Raw genomic sequence first — 6,083 nt, 5'->3', positions numbered from 1 at the left:
AAAACACTAAATCTCAAATAATTAGCTGAGATGCAATTAAGCTTGCCTATAGTATCTAATGAAATGCACTGTGTAGCTTGATCTTGTTATCTAAACTGATAGGCAGAAAATACCAATGTATCTGTCCGTAAGTCAATAACTACAAAAGTTACTTTAAATACAGTTGTGTGTCTTAATTGCCTTGATTGGGCCAGCTTCCGGCTTCTTCACTGGGTGGGACTGTTACAGACTTGTGATTCTTCTGGTGTGCTATTTCCTCATAGACATCACAACCCTGAGTGTTGGCTCAACCTGCCCACAGAGACCTGCCAGGAGAAATGGATCTGTACCCTGCAAAGGGAAGGTACAGCCTTGCACTCAAGGCGGGACAGAGATGATGATGGCTCAAGACCAGGATACCAAACCAAGATATCATTGTTGGTTTTCTCCAGGCACAGTGCAGCCATGTGGTCTCTTGCTTAGGGTCCTGTCCAGATACATGGAGTTTTACTCCATCTCAAGTCTTAAGCAAATCAATTGAGAGTACATAAAGGCAGGATAAAAAAGAAAAAAATCATTGAGCCTGCTGTTCAGCAAGTCTGATACAAAAAAAAAAAGGACAAGCTCATTTTCTGTTTTTAACTTACAACATTCTGAATTAATTCCTAAATATATGGAGGAAGATGTTGCAGTCCATACAGATGGATTTAAGGAACAAATCACACTTTGGTATACATAGTTTACTATGTGCACTGGTATTGTAAAATCTCAGTTAATAACTGTGAATTATTTGCTTATTGTGGCTCCTTGGAACTTATGGGACAAAGATCAAGTTTAAACAAATATTTTTTGATCTTTTAATGGATTTTGTAAAGGCAAAGGTAAGAAAATCCCATCTGTACTTCTACATATTTGAACATTAGTAGAATTGAGGTTTTTTTAAGCTGTTGATGTAGAAACAAAAAGGAAATTTTGTTTGCTACAGAGCAAGTATCAATCCCAGCATTAAATGTTGTTACACGTCTCTGTGAATGATAATAACCCTTTGTTTCATTATAGAACTGACATCAGTTTTTCTAGATGATACTAACTGAAATGTTTTGGAAGCAGTTAGTGTTAAACAAATGGTCTGGCTCTTGCATGATATTAGTTAATCAGATATAAACGAGGGTTTGAAAAATAGGATAAAAACAACTTAATTTGTAGAGTGGATATAAGTCAAATGGTTTTTGCTTGCCCTTTATAGTCTGGAGGAGTTTTGTCAGAAACCAGCTAGCTAGACAAAGAAAAAAAACAGTGACATTTGTCTGGATTTGATGATTGTCACTTGAATTTGTATGCACCTTTTTTTTTTTTTTTTTTTTTTTTTATAATGTAGTTCAAGTTTACAGTCTTGAAGCAACTTAAAGGCTGGAGCTAGCTTTTGATGATGGGCTACCAAGTCAGCTCATGGCCATGCAGGCAGCCTTAAATTAGCCACCTCAAAATTGAAGGGCCAAGACCAGACCAGGCCTGTACAATTTCTGGTGTGGAATGGCAGTGGGCAGAAACTGGAACATGGGAGGCTCTGTCTGAACATCAGGAAACCCTTTATTTTACTGCAAGTGTGACCAAACACTGGAATATGTTATCCAGGGAGGATGTGGAGTCTCCCTCCTTGGAGATATCCAAAAGCCATCTGGACGCAGTCCTCAGTAACTTGGTCTAGGTCACCCTGCTTGCGCAAGGAGGTTGGACCAGATGACTTCCAGAGGTCATTTCCAACCTCAGCAAGTCTGTGATTCCATGAAGAGAGGTAAGGACTCAGGGAAAGAGCCTGCCTCATTGTATATTGCCTGAGAGCCAGAGATATAAAATGATGTATCTTGGCATAATCCATAGTTCAGCCTCTTCCTCAGCATGCAAAACTAACCCAGATAACAAGAGTTTTGAAGCATGAGACTTTGGCAGAAGCAAAATTTACTGGCACAAGCAACATCCCAGCAATCTCCTACCTTAAGCAGTTGCCTGCCGTGCTCATGGCTCAAGACAGTCCAGTCTACACCTCATGTTGGTAATGTTCTTACACATCCAAATGCTGTTTGTTCTTGAGTGTATGCCTTATCATAGCCCACTGAAGCTCTCCTCCAATTGCACATTTCTTAGTAGCTTCAGTGTGTCCTGTCTAAAAGATCTCTGCAATCTGTGTTACTGGATAATTTTTTTAGTAGCAGAAGCAGAACCAAAAACATATTCCTATGAGTGACAATTTTAAAAACTAGAGTAACTACAGTGAGTGTTTATCCTGACAAGGTTCAAAGGGTTACTAAAGCTTTTCTATAACCTGTAATTGGTATCATATTTTCCACAAGCTCATTATACTGTATCTGTGCAAACTGATTTAGTGGTAGACTTGGTGAGAGTAACACTTGGACTTGATGATCTTAAAGATCCTTTCCAACCTAAAAACTACTATGATTCCAGGATTCTGTAATAGATAACAAGTTCCCTTCATACTGAATTCATGCACACTGCAACAGCCCCAGTCACAGCACAAAGTGCTGCAACCAACAGAATCTGTTGCTGACATTTCATGGCAAGCTGAGTTCAGATTTGTTGTGCAATGCAAGAAATTGATAAAAAAATTTGATCATTGGGCATATATGACCTCAAACTGAGCTTACACTTTAGAATTTTTTCCACATATTTATTTACAATTCTAAGGAGAGAAAGAGTATAATCAATGGAAAGATGACAAATTGCCCAGTAGATTGTTAGTAATTAAATGGTAACACCAACCCAATTTCTTCATTCCTTAGACCCTGTGCAAGCTTAGTTTGGATTCCTGACAGCTATTTTTGTCTGATGATAACAGATATGATAAGAAATGTCCTTAAGCTGGTCACATCAAAAAACTTCATGGACCATATGTGGCATCTGATCTATGCACTTCATCAGCTTGGGACCTTCCACACATCTAACTCAGATACATTTTCACATTGCACTCAGCATGCCTTTCATACAGCAAAAAGCTGTGAGTGCATCTCAGAGGTAGGAAAAAGTCTAGAAAAATATTTCTGTGCTTGCACCATCCTCTGATTCCCAATTTTACTCATGCCTCTAAAGTTTGCTTCCACAGACAGCAGCGTCACAGTTTCACAGTGATCTCCCATGAAAGTTATCACATAATTAAACTTAATAAATCCTGCCCTTAGATATTGAAGACACTGAATATTTACCTGGGTTCAAAGAGAGACAGGCAAATTAGTATCTTCTCTAAATTCATACACACCATGGACACATTGGGAAGTCCACGTGATATATAACTACTGGTAGGTGAAAAAGTAACCGAGGAAGAAAATTTAGATATGAAGGTCCTACTCTTCTGCTCTTCCCCAAGCATATGCTGCTGGCTATGTCAAAGGCAGAGTGGTGGCTTAGATGGCTTGTTAGTCTGACCCACTATGTCTGTGTTCATGCTAAAGAGCTTCATTTATTCAAGATATTCCTTACTCATGCACTTTGACTTGTTCCCCAGTGAATATGTAGAGGACCTCAGTGCCTGTATTAGATGACTCAAGTTTGGAAGTATGCCTCTTCTGCAGGAGCCTTGGGAAATGAAGAGCCATCACAACAGAGGAACAGATCTGCTCATTTTGGCCTGTCAACCGGATGAAAGTATACAGGAAATTATTTATCCTGGCTTTTAATTGGTGGCATGAACTATTCCTTCCCCTTTCAAGTAGTCTCATCCTCCTCTCTTTGGACCTGCTGTCAAGAAGTATGAGATGGGGCCTGAGCCCTGGGTGTGTTTCTGTGACTCAAAGCTGCAGAACCATTAACCATCAGAGTATCACCCATACCAGGGGCTGTGATGTGTCTTGCCTCTAGCCAGTACGTCAGCTCCCACACCCAGGTCAGGAACAGGTTCCCTCAGTGATGTAAACTGATAAATGTCATCTCCCCTCTTTGAGGCTGCACAACAATGAGCCAAAGTTTTCCAGCACTGGAAATTCAGATTTAGAGATCTGAATTTGAATGTTTATGACTCAGTCCTTTACAGAAACTATCTGTAAGTAAATTAATTCAATATTTATTAAAAAGTTAACACCTGAAGACAATGAATAGGAAAAATTTAACCAAGATGACTTAGATGACGTTATTCTGGGAATAAAATTCTGCTCAATTGTGATTTGTGTGTTTAAGTAGAAAGACCTTTAAATCATGGTTAACCTGATATAAATTATATTGGCTATCCAAGCACCACAAAATGTCGAGGCAGGCTCCAAACATCCCTGATGTAGTTTCAACCATGGATTGCTATTTTTTTCCCATAAGTAAAGGTTTATTTTTAAAAATTTGCTTTCCCTTTGATTGTTTATACCTACAGAGATCATGTTTTCATGTCCATTTCTGAATAAAGAAAGTGAAAAAAATGGGCCAAATTCTCATATTGGTAGCTGTGATTTCTTGGAGGAAGGAAAAATAAAAAAGAAAAAGAAAGGTAGAGAGATTTCTCATGAGCATTGAAAAGGGTAAAACATTAATGGAAATCTGACAGTACAGTTCTCTGAAATGGAAAACTTCATTTTCTAATGCTAGTGTAAGTTCTCTGAGGGGATGAGGGGTTTGCTTTTGCACTACAAAAAATATTCACAAGTAGTCCCCAGAGAGGGAGGGAAAGCAGGGAGGCAGGAAGGAAGGAAGGAAGGACAGAAAAATGTTTCTGTTTCTAATTTAGATATGTGAAGAGCAAAGGACAAACCAGTTCCTGGTCTTGACAGATCACAATATAGGAAGAGAGGAAGAAAGGGGAAAACAGGTCTTCAGCTCTCCTGGAAACAGCTATGATCAGGCTGCAGCATGAGGCATGGAAACTTTATCTTCTCTCTCTCGTTTGCTGGACACATCAAGCAAACCAGTTGCCTGGAGAGAAAGATAACATGTTTCACCTCAATAAACTCTGAGCTTTATACCCATACTTATTTAGTTTATTCAGTCACATAGAGTAATGCATTTTTTTAAGTCATCTGCAGAGTACTTAAGCAGAGTCACAGCTCTGCACAGCCTTGGCTCTCATGCTACCTCTGTATAAGCTGGAAAATAAGAATATTGAGTTATTTTAATATATTTAAAAGGAAGAGGAAGATGAAGGTGTCTGTTTCTATGGCTTCTTGGAGACAGCCCTGCCACAACCTTGACTCTGCAGGGGAGACAATAGCTTGATTGCAGCAAAGAGTGGGTGATTCCTGCTGAGATTACTGCTGTGGCTAGTCCAGCAATAAATGTCACTGAGGTCAGCAAGCAGGCATAAGGTAGTTATCACTTTCAGATGCCACTGACCTGCCTGGATCCTAGCCAGAGACCTAGAAATTGAAATTTTTGCAGGCTGCTAACAGTCCCTTTAGCTGCCTTTTACTTAACATATTTCAAGCTGTGGAACAACAGAAGATTAAAAAATCAAAGGCAAGCAGATGTTGCAGGGATGATAAAGAGGCAAGAGCGATGGGAAATTGGGTTGGCAGGTAAATGATGTGGAGAGATATAGATCTCGAAAGGAGTAATTTCAGATGTTTGTCAGTCACTGTTTTTGGTTGTGCACCTATCTCACATAGTTTTAATATCAAAAGATCAAAAACAGTGTTTGGTTCTCAGATATATAGCATTTTTTGTTTTTTAATTTTTTTAATGCAGCTGATTTTCTGATTCGCAAAGCAAAAGACTTTTTTTTGGTTGGCAATTAGTAGTGCTGTGGTGAGTCACTCCTCTACTGGTGCTTCACTCGCTCCCTTTCTTCCATAAACGCTTCTAAGAATAACTGCTATAGAAATAACTTTCATCTAGGGGAATAGCCCAAAATAGCAAACTCTATTCCTAAAAGTTATCAGACTGATTAGTCATTAGGAGAATATTAGACTGAAAAGAATAAAATCCTGAAAGTAGATAAAAAGTGTGTTTCTTATCAGTTTATTTTTCACTACGATTTATGCTTTAAAAGTGCAACAATTTCAGTATGTTCGTGTTTCCATAGAAAGGAAGTTGAGGGAGGTTGATTTCCTTAAAATCATTTAACACCTTGCTAAAATCACATGTTGGCAACATTGTGCTTACAAGCAAATCAATCT

At 38.8% G+C, this 6,083-nt stretch overlaps 1 long non-coding RNA gene across 1 annotated transcript; it reads left to right on the top strand.

The window, feature by feature from the left end:
• Positions 1–3,754: 3,754 nt before the first annotated feature.
• On the top strand, positions 3,755–4,933 carry LOC137471146 (uncharacterized). Its single transcript, XR_010997436.1, has 2 exons — positions 3,755–4,030; positions 4,700–4,933. It is a non-coding gene; the product is annotated as an uncharacterized lncRNA (long non-coding RNA).
• Positions 4,934–6,083: the final 1,150 nt, after the last annotated feature.

The sequence above is a fragment of the Anomalospiza imberbis genome, chromosome 3 (genome assembly GCF_031753505.1).
Source record: "Anomalospiza imberbis isolate Cuckoo-Finch-1a 21T00152 chromosome 3, ASM3175350v1, whole genome shotgun sequence".
Lineage (NCBI taxonomy): Eukaryota > Metazoa > Chordata > Aves > Passeriformes > Viduidae > Anomalospiza > Anomalospiza imberbis.
Note: the sequence above shows the minus strand (reverse complement) of the source record. Positions and strands in the feature narration are given on the sequence as shown.